We start from the raw sequence: 21,142 nt of genomic DNA, 5'->3' as shown, positions 1-21,142 counted from the left end.
CTGGTTTCAGGAATGTATCATTAAATGCAATGTTTATAGCAAAAAAAAAAAAAAAAAAGCCGTAAAAGATGGCCTCAGTACAAAGCACTGAAAAGTAAAAACGTCTTTTCTTCTCTGTACTTTCTAAAACAGAGTTTATAGTTTGGACTTCCAAATACTTTTAGCCACAGAGGTAAATCCTTGCTCCGGATGACTGTGTTTTCATGTCTTGTGCCCTCCTTTCCTTCATAGCTCTTGCTTTCTTCGAAGGGCATCCTTTAAAAGAAATGCGAAATGTTCACATTTATTTGTATTCTACCACAAAGCAACTTTTCACATAGAGGAGAGGATTATTCATGATGAAGCATTCTGGAATAACATCAAGAGTTTCACTGCATGTTTGTTCTAATTATTCTACCATTAGAAAGCAGAATTATATTTAGTTGTGTCATTAAATTTTTCTGATACTAAGCAGCTGCCTTATTAGAGAGAAATAAAGAATTTTTTGTTTTTACCAAAAATTGGCAGAGGTTTCTAAAAGCAACTGGATGGCTCCAGAACATCCCTTTACTTGAGGGACCCCGTCCCCATTTCACCATGCTATTAGCTGGAGAGAAATTTGTATGTTGTTATTTTGCATCATAACTAATGAACAAAAGCTGTTGACTCTACAGTTCTGCCTGGTGCTATCCTATAAGCGGCAGTTCTGCGTTTGCTTTGTATCTGGTGCTGTAGCTCATCTGCTGTCTTCTCATACGGGAAGATCTTGGAATAGATGAAATGCAGGCAGGCAAATAAGCAGACTTGAACCTAGGTCCAGCTCAGGCATCAAACATAGACATCTGGATTTGGATGGAGTGAGGAGAATGCAAAGGGTCCATGCTAGTGGGAGACATCTGAGAATCTGGAGTATTTTGGAGGAGCCCATGCTGCAACTCCAAGTCTGTGTCATGGGGCTGGGTGGGAGGTTGGTTTGAGTTAAACTGACATTTTCGTAAGAGTGTAACCTCTGAAAAGGGACCAGAAGTTACCCCAACTTTGTAGATGTCTATGGATGTATAAATGAAAATTTTGAATTCATGTCCTTCTTCCAGATCCATATCAGTCTGCATTGTATACTCCGGGTCAACAAGAATAAGTAAATTTCAGATGATATGAGAAAATAGACATGTTCCTCTTGCTAACTGCATTCCCCTTGGTTTACGAGCAGTCTGTCAGATATAAGCCCAGATGAATAGGTCTTTTTTCCCCCCTCATGTCAAATTTCCTCCATGATCTATTTTCAGAGGAAATTTATAAACATTAGTATTTTTTATTCTAGGAAACAAACTACTCATTTCTAGGTTCTGGTGAATTCAGCATGTGCTTCAGTACACTGTTTAAAGGTAGAATAGGATTATCATGGAGTTTATAAAAATTGAGAAACCACTATATACAGTCATAAGCCAAGAGATTCTACTTTGCACCAAGCACTCCACCCCTAATAAAGGCAAGTAATAGTTTGGATATTTATTCTGATAGAAGCCATTGTTGTCATCCTGTATTTAGGACAAGTAGACATTTTTGACATTTTTTTTTTCCTCCAGAAACTCTTACTGCTCCTGGTTATGTAACCTGGTCATGTTTCATATTGATATGACATTTTAAAATAAAGGATTATTCCTTTAGTACAAAAAATTACTTCAGAGGCTTTGCACAAATACAAGCGATCATTATTAATTATTATTGACATATTTGGCACATTTGTGCTTTATTTTCCAGTCTTGGTCTTGTTTTGTTTTGTTTTGTTTTTGGTTGTTTGTTTTTTTTGTTTTTCTGTTTTTGGTCGGGTCTCATTGGGACCATCAGTGCACCTAGTCAGCCTTTTTTTTTTTAAGTTTGTTTATTTTTGAGAGAGAGACAGAGCATGAGCGGGGGAGAACAGAGAGAGTGGGGGACACAGAATCCAAAGTAGGCTCCAGGCTCTGAGCTGTCAGCACAGAGCCCAGCAAACCCACAAACCATGAGATCATGACCTGAGCCTAAGTTGGATGCTTAACCGACTGAGCCACCTAGGTGCCCCTAGTCAGCATCTTCTTAAATATTGTTTTTCTCGTGACATCTTCCTGCTGCAAAAGGAGTGCCTCTGAAATGCAGAAGATCTCCCTCTTGGAATTCCTCATCCTCTGCCCCTTCTTGACCGTCTCTCAAGGCTTAGCGCACAGCCATACAGCTGGTACCCTAAAACTTCCCTTCAGTGTCATCCTGGAAGTGGTTTTCACCTTTTTTCCTATGCCAGCTCACTTGATTCCTAAAGGCCATCTGTTTCACTTTTTTGTTTTATTCTCTTATTTACCAGAAGCACACCTTCCAGTAGCTCTCAGAGAAAGAGTGTAGGACAAAGTCTTTTTTAGACCCTACTTCTCTGAAAAATTTTTTATTCTATCCTCACACTGAATTGATAGTTTGGCTGGGTTTATAATTCTAGGTTTGGCCTAAGAACTTTTAAAGAATTGCTTTAGATTCTTATAGTTTCTTGTGTTTGAGGAGTCCAGTGACAGTCTGCCTTCTGGTCCTTTGTGTGTGACTTTTTTTCCTCCTAGAATACATAAAATCTTCTCTTTATCCCTGGTACCCTGAAGTTTCTTCGAAGATATACAGTATTTTTCAGATACGGTAGAGAGGATTTTTAGTGGCCCTTTCAATCTTAAAGCTCCTGTGTATACATTCAGGAAAATTTTCCTTATTATATTTTATTTCCTCTTCACTTTCTCTGTTCTCTCTTCCTGAAACTTGTATGTTATCCTGATGCTAGAACTCCTAAACTGATGTTTTCATTTTCTTGCCAATTTTCACTGCGCTTTCTGTAGATCTCTTCACCTTTGTCTTCCAAATGTTCTGCTGAATTTATTTCTGTCTTATTTTTTTCCTCAAGACTTTCTTTCATTCTCTAATGTTTTTATGGCATCCATCTCTTTACAGATGTCAATCATTGGAGTTTACTTTTTTGGGGTAGAGTGACTGTTGTTATAATTTAGCTCCCTCACTCCATTCCATGGATTTTCTCTATTCAAGTTCCTTTTCTTCTCAGTATTTATTTGTACTGAATTTCATGTTTGAGGGTCTTTGGCACCAACAAATTGACTGGGAACTGTGATTGGTTGGGATTTGTCAGCTGGTAGGCATTACCCTAAGATTGAACAAGGACCCCAGATGCTAATATCTATAGGTCTTTTCTCAGAGGTTAATCAGTTGTGCCAGAAAGAAAGGCACTCGATTTCCTTCCTTGAGAAACTGTGGACAGGACTGGTGTTTGCTCAGTGGACAGCATTTGGGAGCTGAAGAGGGGAAGGGGCTGTCTTTCATCATTCAGTAGATACATTCATTTAATTCTGTGTCCTCATTTTCAACCTCTTCTCTTGCTCCTTCATTCTGTTGTACCAGGTGTTTCTGGATCTGTTTCCCACTGGCTCTGTGACTCTATAATGGAAGCCTCCTGTCTCCTAACATGGTGGAGGAGGAATGGTGGACCAGCTGCAAGAGTAGGGGGATGAGTGGAGATGGCTGGTCTCCTACAGACTTTGAACCAATCCTCTTGAATTCAACTCCATCCCTTTCTCCCACCTTCAGAGGATTCTAGTGATCAAGTTTTCTGTTGCTCAAGTTAGCTTCCTTCTTGTGTGCTTCACCTTCTGTAGCACTTAGATTTCCACTTTACACTCCTGCTAACTTGATGACGACTCATCCATTCACTTTTTATTCCAATGAACTTACAACGTTTTACTTCTTTTCTCTCTCTCTGCCTCCCTCCCCCCTCCCTTTATTTAGGATTTAAAGGAATGAGCAAAAATAAATGCATCCATTCAGTCACCATTTTTATTTTTATTTAAAAAATTTTTTTTTTATTTTTGACAGAGCATGAGCAGGGGAGGGGCAGAGAGAAAGGGAGACACAGAATCCAAAGCAGGCTCCAGGCTGTGAGCTGTCAGCACAGAGCCCGATGCAGGACTCGAATTCATGAACAGCGAGATCATGACCTGAGCTGAAGTTGGATGCTCAACAGACCGAGCCACCCAGGTGCCCCTCAGTCCACCATTTTTAAATAGATGCCAATTTATGGCTTTGGACCTTCTTTTTTAATTATTTAAATTCAAGTATAAAAAATATATATAAAAAAATAAAATAAAATAAATTCAAGTATAGTTAATATACATGTTATATTAGGTTCAGGTGCGCAATATACTGATTCAGCAATTCTATATGTCACTCACTGCTCATAACAAATGTACTCCTTAATCCCCATCACCTATTTCACCCATCCCCCACTCACTCTGGTAACTAACAGTTCTCTGTAGTTAAGAGTGTTTTTCTTGGTTTTTCTCTCTCTCCTTTCTCTTCCCCTCCCTCCCTCTCTTTTTCCCTTGTTTGTTTTGTTTCTTAAATTCCACATATAACTGGAATCATATGGTATTTGTCTTTCTTTGACTTATTTCACTTAGCATTTTACTCTGTAGCCCCATCTGTGTCATTGCAAATGGCAAGATTTCATTATTTTTGGTGGCTGATTAATATTCCATTGTATATACATACAACTCTTCCTTATCCATTCATCAACTGTTGGGTACTCTAATTGCTTCCGTATCTTGGCTATTGTAAATAATGCTTCTATAAACCTTGGGGTGCATGTATCCCTTTAAATTCATGTTTTTGTAATCTTTGGGGAAATACCCAGTAGTGTAATTGCTAGATCATAGGGTAGTTCTATTTTTAACTTGAGGAACCTCCATACTGTTTTCGAGAGTGGCTGCACCAGTTTGCATTCCCCACCAACAGTGCATGAGTGTTCTTTTTCGTCATATCCTTGCCAACACCTACCTGTTGTTTCTTGTGTTGTTAAGCCATTCTGACAGGTGTGAGGTGACATCTCATTGTAGTTTTGATTTGCATTTCTCTGGTGTTGAGTGATGTTGAGCATCTTTCCATGTGTCTGTTGGCTATCTGTATGTCTTCTTTGGAGAAATTTCTGTCCATGTCTTCTGCCCACTTTTTAATTGGATTATTTGATTTGGGGGTGTTGAGTTTATAAGTCTTTATATATTTTGGATACTAACCCTTTACTGGATATGTATGTCATTTTCAAATATCTACTCCTATTCCATAGGTCGCATTTTAGTCTCATTATTTCCTTTGCTGTGCAGAATGGACCTTCTTTTTAAAGGAAGATATTTTTTCTGCCTCAGAAGGCAGTATAGGACAGAGACAGAATCTCTACCACTGACAAACGAGGTGACCTTGGATAAGCATCCCACTGCCCCTAAGTCTAAGTTTCTTCTTCAGTAAAAGGGAATTATGACAGTACCTACTCCATAGGATGGTGGTCATGTGAAATAATGTGCTGTCCTAGAACATGCCATGGGGCAAGTACTCAGCTAATATTAGCTATCATTGTTTTGTTATTATAAGAGAATGTTAACAATATATCCATTGTTACTTTACATATAAAAAGTTTCTGAAATAAGCAACTCACAAAACTTGCAAAAAACTACAAGTGAATTCTTTATATTCTTTTTTCCTTTCTCTACCTTAAAAAGATGGTAAGGGAAAAAAAATATATTAACAGCAAAACCACTGACCAATTAGGAGAAGTTTTTGTTTTCATTCAAATCACCCTAGGGTTCCTAGAAATTATACGTATTAACTCCAGTGGGCTAAATATCAGAAATGGGGGTAGTGATAATAGTAGGCTACAGATGTCAGGCTACAAAATGTTGATAGACCTCTTGTTCTTTTGTATGAGCTTAGATATGCAGCCATGCAGAAATCAGTGTTGACAGACCATTTTGTGTGATATGTTACATACTCATGGCTAAAGGCCGAAAATTCATACTCACCATGCTTTCTGCTTTGAAATATTGGAGACTTCAAAACATTTTATTTTAATAACCAACTGAGATTTCATTAGGGAGATGTTTGTAAATGTGCCGAGGCCTGGAGACATCTTCTCCTATGACAAAGAACTGTGCAAAATAAAATATACCTAGAATTTCTATCCAAGTGTCTGGCATCCAAGAAATCGCTATTCTACAATATCATGTGTACAGAATTTCCTACGAACTAATGCTTTTTTTTCCCATTCTCTTAAAGTTCCCACTTTTCCTTTTCCCCTCCTGTTAGGTATTTGACTGACTTAGAGGCAGATATAACTAGTAAATAATTTGAGAATCAAATCTGGAGATGATCTGGAGACAGCTTGAATCATACACAAAAAGAAAATGAATATGTATTATTTGGGATAAGCCCAGAACAACCTGAATTGACAGTGAAGGAATCCAGTAGCCTTTTCTTGAAAAAAGCCAAACACTCCTCCACTCTTCTCTGCTGCTAAGCCAGGCAACATCACTAGAAGTTCAGAATCATGCCAGGTGTGTGTAGAGAGGTTACTTCAGACCAAGGATCATGACCAGAAAATTCAAAAAAGCATAGGGTGTTTAAGAATGGTTCCAAAAGTAAACATGAGCAAAAAGTACAATTCTTCCCTTTTCTTAATCCTAATTCAGTTCTTTGTTTTTTAAGTTTATTTATTTATTTTGAAAGGGGGGGGGTTTGCACCCAGGAAAGTGGGGGAGGGGCAGAGAGCGAGGGAGAGAGAGAATACCAGGCAGGCTCCATGTTGTCAGTGCTGAACCCAATAAGTGCCTTGAACCCATCAATGGTGAGATCATGACCTGAGTCAATATCAAGAGCCAGATACTTAACCACTTGAGCCACTCAGGTGCCCCACTAATTCAGTTGTTAAGAAGAAACTATCTAAAGGCAAATCAAAGTGTTAAACTGATTTAGAATTTGATTCATCAGAACATTAAAATGTATATTATATAGATTTATTTATTGTCATCTGAAAGTTTAGGCATACTCCAGAGATGTTGCAGGTTTGGTTCCAGACCACTGCAATAAAGCAAATACTGCAAATAAAGAGACTCAAATTAATTTTTTGGTTTCCCAGTGCATATAAAAGTTATGATTACACTATAGTCTGTTAAGACTTAAATAGCATTATGTCTGGAAAAAAAAAAAACAACCAATGTACATACCTTAATTTAAAAGTACCTTATTGCTAAAAAATGCTAAAATACCTTATTTCTTAAAAAGCTCATCATCTGAGCTTTCAGAGAGTTGTAATCCTTTTGCCAGTAGAGAGTCTTGCCTTGATGTTGATGGCTGCTGATTGATCAGGGTGGGGGTTGCTAAACTTTGGTGTGGTTGTGGCCATTTCTTCAAATATGACAACAGTGAAGTTTGCCTCATGGATTGACTCTTCCTTTTAGGGGCGATTTCTCTGTAACAGGTGATGCTGTTTGATAGCATTTTACCCACTGTAGAACTTCTTTCAAAACTGGAGTTAATTCTCTCAAAGCCCACCACTGCTTTATTAAGTTTATGTAATATTCTGAGTCCTTTGTGGTCATTTCAACAATCTTCACAGCCTCTTCACCAGTGGTAGATTTCATCTCAAGAAACACTTTCTTTTAAGTTTCATTTTATTTATTTTTTTTTTAATTTTTTTTTTCAATATTTATTTATTTTTGGGACAGAGAGAGACAGAGCATGAACGGGGGAGGGGCAGAGAGAGAGGGAGACACAGAATCGGAAATAGGCTCCAGGCTCTGAGCCATCAGCCCAGAGCCCGACGCGGGGCTCGAACTCACGGACCGCGAGATCGTGACCTGGCTGAAGTCGGACGCTTAACCGACTGCGCCACCCAGGCGCCCCTAAGTTTTATTTTATTTGAGAGAGGCAGAGAGTGTGAGTGGGGAAGGGGCAAAGAGGGAGAGAGAGAATCCCAAGCAGGCTCCTCACTGTTAGCGCAGAGCCCAGTGCAGGGTTTGAACTCATGAAACTGTGAGATCATGACCTGAGCCAAAATCAAGAGTCAGACGCTTAACCGACTGAGCTACACAGGTGCCCCAAGAAACACTTTCTTTACTCACCCATAAAAAGCAACTCCTCATCCATTCAGGTTTTATCACAAGATTGCAACAATTTAGCCACATGTTCAGGCTTCCGATTCTAGTTTTCTTGCTTTTTTCACAGTATCTGCAGTTACTTCCTCCACTGAACCCCTTAGAGTCCTTCCAGACTTCCTGTTAATGTTGGTATTTTTATCTCTTACCATGAATTATAAATATTCTTAATGAAATCTAGAATGGTGAAGCTTTCCCGAAGGTTTTTAATTTACTTTGCCCAGATCCATCAGAGGAATTACTATCTGTGGCAGCCTTAGACTTGTGAAGCATATTTCTTGAGTAACATGACATGAAAGTCCAAAATACTTGACCCATGGCCTGCAGAATGGATGTTGTGTTAGCTGGTATGAAAACAGCATCAATCTCATTGTCCATCTCCATCAGAGCTCTTGGGTGACCAGATGCATTATCAATGAGCAGTCATATTTTGAAAGGAATCTTTTTCTCTCAGCAGGTCTCAGAATAGGTCTCAACAATGGACTTCTAATAATTAGTAATCCATGTTTTAAACAGATGTGCTATCATCTTGGACTTGTTCCGTTTATAGAGCACAGGCAGAGTAGATTTCCCATAATTCTTGAGAACCCTAGGATTTTTTTTTTTACTGGTTATTTATTTTTGAGAGAGACAGGGTGTGAGTGGGGGAGGGGCAGAGAGCGGGAGACACAGAATCCAAAGCAGACTCCAGGCCCTGAGCTGTCAGCACAGAGCCTGATGCGAGGCTCAGACTCACTAACCATGAGATCGTGACCTGAGCCGAAGTCGGATGCTTAACCGACTGAGCCACCCAAGCTCCCTGAGAACCCTTGGATTTTCTAATGGTAATGATCATTGGCTTCAATTTAAAGTCACCAGCTGCATTAGCCCCTAACAAGAAAGCCTGTCTTTTGAAGCCTTGAAAACAGGCATTGACTTCTCTGTACTATGAAAGTAGTAGATGGCATCTTCTTCCAATAGAAGACTGTTTCATGTACACTGAAAATTTGTTGTTTAGTGCAGCCGCCTTTATCAAATATCTTAGCTAGATCTTCTGGAAACCTTACTGCAGCTTCTATGTCAGCGCTTGCTGCTTCACCTTGTGCTTTGATGTTATGGAGCCAGCCTTTTTTCTAAAACTTTATAAACCAACATCTGCAGGCTTCAGACTTTTCCTCTGCGGTTTTCTCACCTCTCTCACAGCCCTCATAGACTTGAAGAGAGTTAGGGCCCTGGTGTGGATTAGGCTTTGGCTTAAGAGAATGTTGTGGCTGGTTTGATCTCTCCAGACCACTAAAACTTTCTCCATATCAGCAAAATCATTGCTGTTTTGCTTTCTTATTATTTGAGTGTTCTCTGGAGTAGCCCTTTGAATTTCCTTCAAGGACGTTTCCTTTACATTCACAATTTAGCTAAATGTTTGGTGCAAGAGGCCTAGTTTTCAGCCTGTCTCAGCTTTCAACATACCTTCTCACTAAGTTTAATCATTTCTACCTTTTGATTTAAAGTGAGAGACATGTGACTATACCTTTCACTTGAGCACTTAGAGGCTATTGTGGGGTTATTTATTGGTCTAATTTCAATATTGTTACATATCAGGGAATAGGGAGGCCTGAAGAGAGGGAAAGAGATGAATGGCTGGTGGGTGAAACAGTCACAAGACACAGCATTTATCCATTAAGTTTCCTCTCTTACATGGTCGTGTTCATGGTGCCCTAAAACAGTTACAGTAGTAACCTCAAAAATCATAGATCACCATAACAAAGGAAATGTAAGAATATATGATGAACAATTTGAAAAATTGCAAGAATTACTAAAATGTGACACAGAGACACGGAGTGAAAAATACCATTGGGAAAAAATGGCACCAGTAGACTTGCTCAACACAGGATTGCCACAGACCTTCAAGTTGTAAAAAAAAGAAAAAAAAGAAAAAGAAAAGGCAGTATCTGCAAAGTGCAAGAAAGCAAAGCACAATAAAACATGGTGTGCCTGTATATTCTTCACAGCTCATGGTTTGCTTTTTAAAACGATTTCACAAAAAGAATAGTCCTAACTAGAATATTGCCATGTAACTAGACACTCCAATTTCAGTGGTGGGATAGATTAGAAACCTTATGTAGAAATTCCTCAGTCTTACCTAGAGAAAGTGGATTTTCTTACATATGAAATGGAAACTTATGGTTAAAAGAAGCTTTTAGGACCTCATATAGGCATAGGTTGTTGGTATCCTTAATTTAGCTCTTTTTTTAAATTGAGGTATAATTGACATTTAGCATTATATTTCAGATGTGCAACATAATTATTCAATATTTATATACTGCAAATGATCACAATAAATCTGGTTAACATCTGTCACCATGCATAGTTACGAAAAATTTTCTTCTTGTGATAAAAACTTCTAAGACCTATTTTTTTAGAAGCTTTCAAATATGCAATAGTATTATTAGCTGTAGTCCCGAAGCTATGTATTTTATATCTATATTCATTTATTTTATAACTGGAAGTTTGCATCCTTTGACCATCTTCACCCATTTTGCCCACCATCTAATCCCCTGCCTCTGGCAGCTACCAGTCTGTTGTCTTTATCTGTAAGTTCGGTTTTGGGTTTTGGTTTTTCCCGTTTGTTTGTTTGCTTGTTTAGATTCCATATGTAACTAGGATCCTGTGATATTTGTCTTTCTTTGATACATTTCATGTACCATGGTGCTGTCAGGGCCCATCCATGTTGTCACAAATGGGAAGATTTCCTTCTTTTTTATATGGTTGAAAAATACCCCGCTGTGTATATATGTTTTCTTTATCTGTTCATTCATTGGTGGACACTTAAGTTATTTATATATCTTAGCTATTGTAAATAATGTAGTGAACGTGAGTGGGTATATTTTTTATAAATGATGCTCAGTGAATGTGGAAGTGGGTATATCTTTTTAAGTTTTTCCATTTTCATCAGATGAACACCCAGACGTGGAATTGCTGGATCAATGTGCTAGTACTATTTTTAATTTTGGAGGAACCGTCAAATTGTTTTCCCTCATGGCTGCACCAACTTGCATTCCTACCAGTGGTGCCCAAGGATTCTTTTTTCTCCACTTACCAACACTTGTTGTTTCTTGTCTTTTTGATAATGACTGTTCTAACAGGTATGAGGTGCTACTCATTCTGGTTTTGATTTTCATTTCCCTGATGATTAATGATATTGAGCACTTTTTCATGTACCTGTTGGCTATCTTTATATCATCTTTGAAAAACGTCTATTTAGATCCCCTGCCCATTTTTTCATTAGATTATTTTTTTGCTATTGATTTGTATAAGCTCTTTATGTATTTTGGATATTAACCCCTTATCAGATATAAGACTCGAAAGTATTTAATCCCATTCAGTGGATTACCTTCTCATTTTGTTGATGGTTTCCTTTACTGTGCAAAAGCTTTTTAGTTTGATGTAGTCCCACTTATTTATTTTAGTTTTTGTCACTTTAGCTTTTGGTGTCAAATCCAAAAACTCATTGTGAAGATTTCAAGAAGCTTACCACCATGTGTTCTTCTCAGAGTTTTATGTTTCTAGGTTGTACGGTCATGTCTTTAATCCTGAGTTCATTTTTGTGTATGGTGCAAGATAGTGGTCTAGTTTCATTCTTTTGCATGTGACTGTCCAGTTCTCCCAACACTGCTTACTGATGAAACTCTCCTTCCTCCATTGTATATTCTTGGCTCCTTTGTCATAAATTAATTGACCATTTACATATGGGTTTATTTCTGGGCTCTCTATTCTGTGCCATTGCTCTGTGTGTCTTTTTTTTAATATCCAATACCATACTGCTTTGGTTAGTATAGCTTTGTTATACAATTTGAAATCAGGGAGTGTGGTACCTCCAGCTTTGTTCCTCTTTCTCAAGATTGCTTTGCCTATTGAGTCTTTTTTGGTTCTATAGAGTGTTTTAGGATTATTCTGTTCCTGTGAAAAATGCCATTGGACTTTTGATAGTGATTGCATTGAATCTGTAGATTGCTTTGAGTAATATGGACATTTTAACAATATTTGTTCTTCCCATCCATGAGCAAGGTATCTTTCCATTTATTTGTCTTCTTCAATTTTTTCATCAGTGTCTTATAGTTTTCAGTGTACAAGCCCTTCACCTCCTTAGGAATTCATTCCTAGGTATTTTAGCCTTTTGTGATGCACTTGTAAATGGGACTGTTTTCTTACTTTCTCTTTCTGACAGTTTGTTTATTGGTGTATAGAAATGTAACAGATTTTCGTATGTTGATTTTGTATCCTGCAACTTTAATGAATTTATTATTTCTAACAGTTTTTCGTGGAGTCTTCAGGGTTTTCTGTATATAATAGCATGCCATCTGCAAATAGTGACGGTTTTACTTTTTCTTTGCCAATTTAGATGCCTTTTTTTGTTTTTCTTGCCTAATTGCTGTAGCTAGGAATTCTAATACTATGTTGAATAAAAGTAGAAAGAGTGGGCCTCGTTACTGATCTTTTACCTGTGATTATGTTAGCTGTAGACTTGGCATATATGGCCTTTATTATATTCAGGTACAGTCTTCTCTACCATTTTGTTGAGAGTTGTTATCATAAATGGTTGTTGAATTTTATCAAATGCTATTTTTTACATCTATTGAAATGATCACAGGAGTCTTTTTTTTTTTAATATTTATTTTTAAGAGACAGAGAGACAGTGTGAGTGAGGAAGAAGCAGAGAGAGAGAGGGAAATACAGAATCTGAAGCAGGCCCCAGGCTCTGAGCTGTCAGCACAGAGCCTGATGCAGGGCTCAAACCCACCAGCTGTGAGTTCATGACCTGAGCCAAAGTCATACACTTACAACTGAGCCACCCAGGCTCCCTGAGTTTTATTCTTTATTTTGTTAATATGGTGTATCACATTGATTGATTTGTGGATGTTGAACGATCTTACATCCCTGATATGAATTCCACTTGATTGTGGTGTATGATTCTTTTAAGGTATTGTTGAATTTGGTTTGCTAATTTTGTTGAGAATTTTTGCATCTATATGCTTCAGGGATATTGGTCTGTGAAATTCTTTCCTTGGAGTGTCATTGTCTGGTTTTGGTATGAGGGTAGTGCTGGCCTCATAAAATAAGTTTGGAAGTCTTCTGTCCTTTCTGTTATTTGGAAAAGTCCACAAAGGATTGGTATTAATTCTTCTTTAAATGTTTGGTAGAATTCACTAGAGAAGTCATCTGGTCCTGGACTTTTGTTTATTGGGATATTTTTGATTACTGATTCAATTTCCCTTTAGTGATTGGTCTTTTCAAATTTTCTTTTTCTTCCTGATTTATTTTTGGTAGGTTGTGTGTTTCTAGGACTTTATCCATTCTTCTAGATTGTCAAATTTTGTTATGTATAATCGTTCATGGTAGTCTCTTCTGATCTTTTGTATTTTTGTAGTAACAATTTTAATGTCTCCTCTTTCATTTCTGATTTGGGTCCTCTCTTTTTGTTTCTGGTGAGTCTAGCTAAAAGTTTCTCTCTCTTTAGTTTCAAAGAATCTGCTCATAGTTTCATAGATCTTTTTTATTGTCATTGTATTCTCTTTATTATCATTTATTTCCTCCTTTTTCTTTGTTATTTCCTTTCTTCACTAACTGTGGGCTTCATTTGTTCTTCTTTTTTTTCCTAGTTCCTCGAGATGTAAAGTTAGACAGTTTGAGGTTGTTTAGTTTGTTTCTTGATACAGGTATTTATATTTATGAACTTTACTCTTGGAACTACTTGTGCTGCATCTCATAAGTTTTGGTGTGAGTTTTTTTTTTCACTTGTCTCAAGCTATTTTTTAATTTCTCTTTTGATTTCATCTATGACAAAGTGGTTATTTGCTAGCATTATGTTTAATCTCCACATATTTGTAAATTTTCAATTTCTCCTGTAATTTATTTCTATTTTTATACTATTGTGATTAGAAAAAATGCTCAATTTCACTCTTCTTAAATTTATTAAGACTAGTTTTGTTGCCTAATGTATTACTGATTGAGGAGAATGTACCATATGTGCTTAAGAAAAATGTTTTTTGAATGGAATATTCTGTATGTATCTATTAAGTCTGTCTTGTCTAACATGTCACTTGAGGCTGATGTTTGCTTATTATTTTCTGTCTAGTCCTATCCATTATTTTAAGTGAGGTGTTAAAGTCCCCCACTATTACTGTATTGCTGTTTATTTCTCCCTAACAGACTTGTTAATATTTATTTTGTATTTTAGTTTCTCCTATGTTGGATATGTAAACATTTATAGATGTTATATCTTCTTATTGGATTGACCCTTTTGTTATTATGTAATGCCCTTCTTTGTCTCTAATTATGGTCTTTGTTTTAAAACCTGTTTTTTCTTATATAAGTATAACCTCTCCAGATATCTTTTGGTTTCCATTTTCCATGGTTTTCACTTTCATTATCTTTTCCCTTCACTTTGAGTCTATGTGTGTTCTTGCATCTGAAGTGCGTCTCTTATAAACAGCATACAGATAGGTATTGTTTTTTAATCCATTTAGCTACTCTGTGTCTTGTGTGTGGACAGTTTAGTCCATTTACATTTCATTAATTGATAGGTATGTATTTATTCCCATTTTGCTGTTTCCTGGCTGTTTCATAGTTCCTCATTTCTTTTCTTATTTTATTCCTTTATCATTTTGTGATTTTCTGTAGTAGTATGCCATCATTCCATTCTTTTTATCTTTTGTGTATCTGCTATAGGATTTTGCTTTGAGCTTACCATGAGGCTTACATAAAATAATTTATATTTATAAGTCTATTTTAAGTTGATAACTTAAATTTGAAAGCATTTTAAAGTTCCACATTTTTACTACACCATGTTTTATGGTTTTGTTTGGTTTGGGTTTTATAACTTTTATTTTATGCAACCCTGACTAATTATTGTAGCTATAGTTGTTTTTACTGTCTTTGTCTTTTAATCTCCATACTAGCTTTATAAGTGATTAATCCATCACTTTTCCAACATTAGATTATTCTGAATTCTACTGTATGTTTACCTTTATTGACCTGTATACAACAAGCTGTTTTGCTGCTTGCAAGATTCTGTCCTTATCTTTTGGACCCCCGGGTGTCTCAGTTGGCTGAGCATCCGACTCTTAATTTCAGCTCAGGTCATGATCTCAATGTTTGTGGATTCAAGCCCTGCATCGAGCTCTGTGCTGACAGTGTGGAGCCTGCTTGGGATTCTCTGTCTCCCTCTCTCTCTGCCCCTCTCCCACTTGCACTCTCTCTCTTTCAAAAATAAATAAATAAATACTTAAAAAAAAAAGATTCTGTCCTTTATGTTTTGACAAATGTGTCTTAATGGATTTCTTTGGGTTCATCTTTTTTGGAACTCTCTTGGGAGATATCTGAATTTTTCTTCCCCAGGTTAGGCAAGTTTTTAACGATTATTCCCTCAAAGTTCTTCCCCTTTCTCTCTTTCTTCTCCTTCTGGAATCCCTATATTGTGACTGTTGGTCCACTTGATGTTATTCCATAAATCCCCTAAGCTATCTTCACTCTTTTTCATTATTTTTTCTTTTTGCTATTCTGATTCATTGACTTCCACAGCCCTAATTTTGAGTTCACTGATCCTGCCTTCTGTTTCATCTAGCTAGTCTGCTGTTGAACCCTGTTAGTATATTTTTCAGTTCAGTTATTGTATTCCTCAGCTCTGAGTTCTCTGTGGTACTTTCTTACATTTTATATCTCTTTGTTAAAGTTCTCACTGTGCTCATCCATTCCTCTCCTGAGTTTGGCGAGCATCTCTATGACAGTTATTTTGAACTTTTTATCAAGTAAGTCATTTTTCTGCATTTCATTAAGGACTTTTTCTGAGGTTTTATATTGTTCTTTTGTATGGAAGTGGTTTTCTGTTTCTTCATTTTCTTTGTCTCGCTGAGGTTTTTATTCATTAGACAAAATATGCAGCTGTCCCATTCTTGAAGGAGCGGCCTCACATAGATGAACCTTATTATTCAACGCTGCCCCAGCTCCTGGTTATCTCTCAAGCCTTTGTTTTTGCCCAAGCAAACGTCTTTTGTTTTAGCAGCCCCCAGTAGTTGAGGGTGTCCAAGACCTGTCAGTGTCCCAAAAGGATGGATATTAGCACCTAGATTCAGGCTGATTAGAAGCCAGACCCTCAGGCAGCCACTTTTAAAGTATGGCAATATAGGTGCAGTATTGTGGGACTTCAAGAGTAAGTCACACTGGCCATGATAGCTAAGTATTCTAGAGGCATCTTACGGGCAGCAATCACAAAAAACTCAGGATGCCAGATAAGTGTATAAACTCTTCCCCAGGAAATTCCAGTGACCTGGAGTAAGACAGAGAACACAAAGATGCATTCACCAGCCTCTGTCCCTGGAGTGTATCTCAGGAGCACTTAGATGTGTACTAAACCATAAGCCCACTCCTCAGGCTGAAACTCTGGGACAAGCAATTAGACCTCTTTTACAGAAAGTCTAGGGATATTTTTTAGTCTATGTGCACTGTACCCTGGGAGTGGTAGCTTGCCAAGAATTGTCTCTCCATTTCTTACAGTTCTGTGGGACTAAGGAACGCAGGGTCTGTTGGCCACCAGAGCTAGGCAATCAAGATGCATTCCCTGGGTGGCAGCCGCAGAAACTGGGGCACCAGACACATATAAAAGTTCCCTTCTGGGAGATGCTGGCACTTTGGAGCGTGGCAAAGGGAGAATGCCAAAATAGCTGCCTGCTGAGGTCTCTGTATAGGATTATAGTAGGGCCTTAGGTGTGTGTTTAATTAGAGGCCCGCCCCTCAGGCTGCAGCTGTGAAGATAAGCTGATTGGCCTTTCATAGACTGAGTTCCTTGCTCTGTTGCCTGTGCCTTGGGGGTGGTGGCCAGCTAAGAACTTTCTTTCCATTGGTTACAGTTCTGTGGGAACCGCAGAGGGAAGTCTTGCTGGCTACTAGGTCGGGGGATCAAGAGATGCACCCTGGTGGCAGCCACAGAAAATTAGGCACCGCAGGGTACAAGCTTCTTTTGGGGAGAGCCTGGTAAGCTGGAGTGAGGCAGACCTTCTACCCCTGGAGAATATGGTAGCAGGTAGGCCCCTAGAGTTGTGTCCCTGAGTGAACCCTTTTAGTGCTGTTTCCCAGCTCTCCATAGCCGTGTGGATCTCGTGGATGGGAATCCCATTGGTTTTCAAAACTAGAATTTTGGGGGCTCATCTCTCAGGTGCAAGTTTTAAAGTGGGGGGGGGGTCCATGACATGGGGTTGCAGCTCTTTACTCCTCAGGGAGAATCTCCTAGTTTCTAGTTCCTTCCCAGTCGGGGATCATGGCAGGGGGGCTGGGGTTTATGGTGAGACTGAATCTCATCCTCTCCTACCTGTTTCAGTGTGGGTTTTTTTTCTCATTAGTCTGATGTATAGGAGTTGCTCGGCTCGTTTTTTAAATTTTTCTCACAGGAGATTATCCCATGTGCAACTGTACGTTCAGTGTGTCTCTGGGAGCATGTAAGTTCAGGGTCTTCATATGTCACCATCTTGAACCAGAGCCTGTTAATTTAACCTGTTAAATTATTTAACTCAAATACAAAATACTGTTGTTTTTGATCCTGAAATTTGATAAGTTTACTGCTTATGGAAAGTGCTGAATATTAGCTGTATTTTATTAACTGTTTGATTCATTTAAAAAAATTAATGTTTATTTTTGAAAGAGAGGGAGGGAGGGAGGGAGGGAGACAGAGGATCCGAAGTGGGCTCAGTGCTGGCAACAGAGAGCCCAGTGCAGGGTTCAAACCCACTAACTGTGAGATCACCACCTGAGCCGAAGTCAGATGCTTAACCAGCTGAGCCACCCAAGTGCCCAACTAATTCTTTTTTTTAAGTTGTTGAGATTTGTTGAAAAGTTTGACCAATGCAATAATTTTAATTGTAAAATATTAGTGTTCTTCAGTCGTTAACAATTAAGCCAAAATGAAATGCTTTAATCACTGATACTGTTGCTCACAAAATCTCAAATCCTAATTATCTGAGGTACCGGTTTAATATACTTAGCAAATTGTGAGCTCTGGAGACATTTTTCAAAATTGTAGCTAGGATTTGAATCCAGCTCTTAATGAGGCAGACCAGTATTAACTGTAGCAATTCATTTATTTCTAAAAACAGCATTTACTGTTTTAAGGCTAAATATTAAGTAGCGATGTAAGCCCTGGCATTTATTTTTCAGCTGAGAAAGTTATCTGCGTTCAATAGGTGGAGGGAACCAAGTAGACATCCTGCTCACACAAAGCTAATCAGTAGTTCGACAGCTGCAATCAAACATCCAACACAGAGTGTCTCAGAGGCCGTAATCTCTGTGTCTCCTGCATTGTTTTTTTTTATAAAAGGTTTGGGGAGCATGGAGGAGGGATGGTGCAGCTTGAGATTGTGCATAGTCACCACCTTTCTTTTTTCCTAGTTAGAGCATTTTACTAGCTCGACCTCCTTTCAGCTCAAAGGAACCACATCCTCATATTATTTCATCTCTGTCTTCCATCTTTATTAGCCTTTTTTAATGAATAAGCTACTATGAAGGTTTTTAAAAATCAGCCTTACAAAATGTTACTATTCTACAAAAGTGAACTTTCCAGAAAACCGACCCTGTTCCCTTAAGCACCAAAATGAAGTAGAAGAGGAAAGAAGTGGGCAGGACGGGGTGGAGAATAATAGTAGTGGTAATAGTGTAATAATGATAGAAATGTTCTGAAATGTCTACCCTTCTGTGTAGCCGAAACTTTTCTTGGAGGCCCAGGATCATTTTCATGAATATCAGAGATGAATCCTGTTATCTGTTGAAGAGCTCTGACAATATAATATTTAGGTCCATTGGGCCCCTAAACAATATCTTCCTCCTGCCTTCCTCCTGCACAATCAGCATACCCACTGAGGTCAAAAGACAGGTCAAAACAGTTGTGTGGCTTCTCTCATTAACAGACAAACCATCCATTTTACATCAGGAAGCCCGTCTGTCCCTCCCTTACTGTCCTTGCTGCCCTGCCCTTCGCTCCAGGGTCCTGGCCCTCACTTCATCAGTTCCATTTAGTATTTCTCCCCAGGCTGTCAGTAAGAAATAAGGAAGGTATTTAGAAGAGGTCATTCACTTTGCTGTGAGAACAACTATGAGAAAGGAAGACCTCTCTTCCTCATATTAACCACCTATTATATTAAAATTGGAATAAATTAGTAATCTGACTACATCTGGCTCTTTTCCTCTAACCCTTCCATTCCTATCATGTTGTGACCCCCGAGTCAGGGTGAAAGATGTAGGGTGAGGGCAAAAACCCATTCATACTTTAAAACTCCTTTTCAGGGTTCCAGGGTGGCTCAGTTGGTTAAGCATCCAACTCTTGATTTTGGTTCAGGTCATGATCTCACGGTTTGTGAGTTAGAGCCACATGGTAGGCTCCGTGCTGACACTGAGCTGGCTTGGGATTCTCTCTGCCCCTCCCTGGCTTGCACACTCTCCCTCTCAAAGTAAATAAACTTAAAAAACACAACACTCCTTTTCTCTAATTTTTAAAACAGTAGTCTGCCTCATTGTATATACAACCGACAGTCATGTTGGTGGAAATATTTTTGCAAGGGCTGGAAGCAGTAAGTTTCAGCTTTAGGTCTTTGTGCCTGGTGGTTGCTGGAAGTGTCTCTTGTAGAAAAGCAGGAATTAATTGTATCATGTTTTAAAGGTTATTTATTTTGAGAGAGAGTGAACATGAAGGTTGGGGAGGGGCAGAGAGAGGGGGGATGGGGTGGGGAGAGTGAATCCCAAGCAGCATGGAGTATGACTGGGGGCTTGATCTCACAAACCAAACCATGAGATTCATGACCTGAGCTGAAATCAAGAGTCAGATGCTTATCATTTTTGACTCTGATTTTCTCTTTCCCTTCACTTTTATCACCCACATTTATAATTACTTTTATTATTACTATGTGAAACATAGTTATTCCTACTAAATGCTGTACATCTAATATCCCATAGATTAACATAAACTTTACTAAAAGGAAACAGGAGAGAATGACCCAGAAACTCTCCAATGATTTAGTATCAGTGGATGAGTTCTGCTGTGGAAAGTCTGCCTCTGGCTACTTTTTAATTTGGCTCTATTCATTGATGCAATTTTTCTTTCTTTTCTCCTTCTTCAAAAATGGCATCATTTTGTATGAAATTTTGCCTTAACTAAATGCCTTAATGTTGCTGTATATACATACTTGGGCAAACATTACAGACACATACACACACACACACACATAGAGTATCTATGTATTGGGAGTATAGGCCCATTTAAGGAGCTTCAAGATGTCAGACTGCATTTGGGATCTTTTGGCCTTTCTCTCATGGTTGTAAGATGGGTGTAGCTGCTCAAATGCCATGTAGCTGCTCAAATGTCCTCACACCAGTTTCTAGACCAGGAACTATGGGGGAGAGGCAAGAAGTTTTGTATGTCTCTGTTTATTTTATTCTGAAGAAGATCCTTTCCAGCCAATTTTCCCTTGAGCGTCATTGACCACAACTGTGTCTTGGGTCCATTTTTTGTTCCAAAAAAGGATGAGAAAGTGAGTATTTTGCAAAGGGGAATGGAATCACCATGACTGGCTAAGACCTAACCATTCTTGGGGCTTGGAGAGAGCCCAACATTCAAACGATTCTTCACCCACTATCTGAAAACATTGGAATTCAAGTTGGGTGGAACAGGATGGCCATTAGGGAGCTAACAGTGAAACATCGTCTGCCACAGTATGTTTAAGAACACTCACTAAGGTTGCCCTCAAGTTCATGCTTCCGTTTGCTAGTGACCTTGGTGTCAAAAATATGCTGCCAGTTGTGATGAAGAGACCGAGAAAGAAGAGCAGACCATTCGAAGAAATAGCGGTGGGAGGAGGACAATGGTCAGTAACATGAAGTGTGAAACATTGAAACATAGGAAACAAGGCGCTTAATCTGTGTACAATGGGTAAAGAGGATTTGTCTGTATTGGGTTGTTCTAAACTTCATTCTTTCAAGAGGCAGCTTTATGTGCCTTTTGGAGCACAAGTGGAATATGCAAACTGATGACTGTTACATAAGATACTATGCATGCAAAATAGAATGCCAGCTTGTATTGCCTTCTCTTTTGAACACTCAGCCTTAATCTGACCTACAAAGTGAATAGGATTAAACATTGAGTGTACTTA

At 38.4% G+C, this 21,142-nt stretch overlaps 1 protein-coding gene across 5 annotated transcripts in view; it reads left to right on the top strand.

Annotated features, from left to right (window-relative positions):
- Positions 1–21,142, top strand: part of PALLD (palladin, cytoskeletal associated protein) — a 409,470-nt gene that overhangs the window by 220,391 nt on the left and 167,937 nt on the right. The window lies entirely within an intron of this gene.

The sequence above is a fragment of the Prionailurus bengalensis genome, chromosome B1, assembly GCF_016509475.1.
Source record: "Prionailurus bengalensis isolate Pbe53 chromosome B1, Fcat_Pben_1.1_paternal_pri, whole genome shotgun sequence".
In the NCBI taxonomy this organism is placed as follows: Eukaryota; Metazoa; Chordata; class Mammalia; order Carnivora; family Felidae; genus Prionailurus; species Prionailurus bengalensis.
The sequence above is the reverse complement of the archived record's forward strand: the minus strand, read 5'-3'. Positions and strand labels throughout refer to the sequence as shown.